Source organism: Dioscorea cayenensis, chromosome 3 (genome assembly GCF_009730915.1).
Source record: "Dioscorea cayenensis subsp. rotundata cultivar TDr96_F1 chromosome 3, TDr96_F1_v2_PseudoChromosome.rev07_lg8_w22 25.fasta, whole genome shotgun sequence".
Taxonomy (NCBI): Eukaryota; Viridiplantae; Streptophyta; class Magnoliopsida; order Dioscoreales; family Dioscoreaceae; genus Dioscorea; species Dioscorea cayenensis.
The window spans coordinates 13,422,122-13,424,770 of NC_052473.1; positions in this window are offsets into that span (position 1 = coordinate 13,422,122).

Below are 2,649 nucleotides of genomic sequence, written 5' to 3' on the forward strand. Positions count from 1 at the left end.
AGTTTATATTGATTTTTTTAAGAACTAATTATTTATAATATTTATTTAAAAATTTTAAAACTTATTATTTTAAATAAATGCAGCGAACTCAAAAGAAATACAATAATAAGAAGAAAGCTCAATTAAGTCATCTTTAACCAATAGAGAGATATATTCATATTTATCTTGAAATAATAGAAATTCAACCAAAAATATTGTTTTTGAATCTTAGACATCCCGTATAATCTAATTTTTATATTTTAGTTTCCATATAACCTTGAAAATATATATACATATATATGCACACACATAATCCACTTCGTATTCTTTAAAAATGGTTTTCTTAATCTAATTTTACTTTCATAGTACAAAAGATCCCAAAAATCCCCATTCGCTATTATTGCTGAGATGTACAAATCCAACCATAAATAAATTAATAAATAAAAATGTCGAGAGAACAGAACCCGTTCTAAATCCTTTTCGAACTTGAAAAACTCTTCAGGTAATAATAACACACACCAAAATAAACCACGTATGTAGAAGGAAGGAAATGACATGCTTAAAGTCCATAACTTGTAAATCTAAAACTAAATCTAGGAAAAAAACAAAGGAAAAAGAATAAGTCTGTTCTCGAACACATAGCACAGATGGTTGAGAAAAAGCTAAATAGTAGAGTACCAGAGTAGGAAGTAAGCAAAATCACACATGCAGAAAATGAACAAATTGACAATAGACTTCTAATGAAATATGTCACTTGACATTCTCAATGTAAAAATAAAAGTCATATTTACTCAAGTTACAACACCGTAATATAATTATCCCCTTAATAGGCATAAAAACAGAAATTAGCAACATAATTCTTGATATCAAACTGATTGGCTTTACACTAGATGAGTAATATAGTGTGACAGAAAAATAGTACAACATTAATTTATTTAACAAAGACAACCTCAGCACTAACCAATACAAGGCCCCAGAATGTAACATTTATCATGTGATTAAACTTTGAAAGGGAATCATAAGAAAGAAAATCATTTTATGATGATTGTTATAAAGCTGAAAAGTGTGATAAGCATGATTGGGAAACAAAACGTAGTCCATATTGGCAATATGTCAACACATGGTTGAATTTGTGGTTTACAAAAGTCAGTTGCTGCATAAATATGATTGGCAACAAAGTAGTTATTGATTCAGAATTTAGGAGAGCATCAAAGAATCAAAGAAATATCTTCTTGTTGACAATATGAAAACATTTAGCTTAAAGAATGAAGATTTAAAGATGAAAGGCGTAATCAAGGTGAGTTAAGACGCAATCAATGACAGCAAAAGCTAAGAAAACAGAATTTTAAGCATATCAATGTGTTTGATCTTTAGAAAAATGTGCATGATGGAAATGCTAACACGAACTTTAAAAACTTTATAGGATATGAATCTTATGCATGTCTATCTAATAGAAAAAGCAAAGGATTGTCGAACATCCTCCGGGAACTATTCAAGAGATCGAAAATACTGGCAACATAATGAAAACAAAGAGGTATATGACAGATGTCAAAGAATTAAAAATTTTTAAAAGCTGGCTTATGAAGATAGAAAAACAATGCACTCAGATTAACACAATTAATCACAACAAAAAAATATTCTTCATAGAAGTTAACAACTTGATCAAATAGCCTTCATTTTGTTCTTGTTTCTCGAAGCTTGCACCAGTACAATCCTACTCAAAATAAAATCCCCAAAGAATTACCATCCTAGGGACTCAATACTTGTAGCTTCTATTAGCTATAATAAACTTATTTAAGGATTGGTTTAATTGAAACCATCTCTAAACTAGTCAAACTTATTAAAATTTCTACCAACATGTAAAGAAAGAGAGAAAGAGAATTGAATCTTTTTCTTTGTCTTTCTTTTTCATTTTTCTATCACAGAAGATACAATATGAAATTAGTTAAAAATCAGAACAACAACTAGATTCCCCAAGAAGCATGATAGACGCTAATGGACATGGAAGAGATAATGGTAAGTGATAATTCTAACTGAGACAACATATATTGTCTTAGTGCGAAAAGACAGGTATTTGTATTTGATCTCATTCTTTGTCAATAAAAATAAGTAAATAAATAATTAAAATGTGTCCAACTTTTTTTTACAAGAATGAGAAACATCACACAAGGCATTAACATGGAAATAAGAAAACAATCTTTCTTATAAATAGATCACTCACTTACCAATTTCTTTCTAAATTCTTCATTTACATAACTACCATCTTTCTTTTTATGAGTTGCATCCCACATTGTAGGATGATCCGGCTCTTTCCCCGTTTCATTTACCTATTAAACAATCAAAAGTTTAATCATTTTATTCTAACATTAATTATAAAAGAAATCACTTACTATTTCTTTCCTAATTCGTGCAAAACTTTTACGACCACATGTATGTGCATTGTTTTGTTTTTTTTGCATTTATTTTATCTATTTCAGCAAGTTCCTACACAATAAAACCATATTCCAATTATATAAGATAAATTAAACTCAAATACAAGTCATAATATTAACAACAATAATTTAAATAAAACTTATACCAATTACCTCATTTCTTGGTTTATACCAGTGACGAACAAGGTCGGGCCATTGTTCTATATTGGAAGCCCGTCACGATTCCTCCGACTTAAAA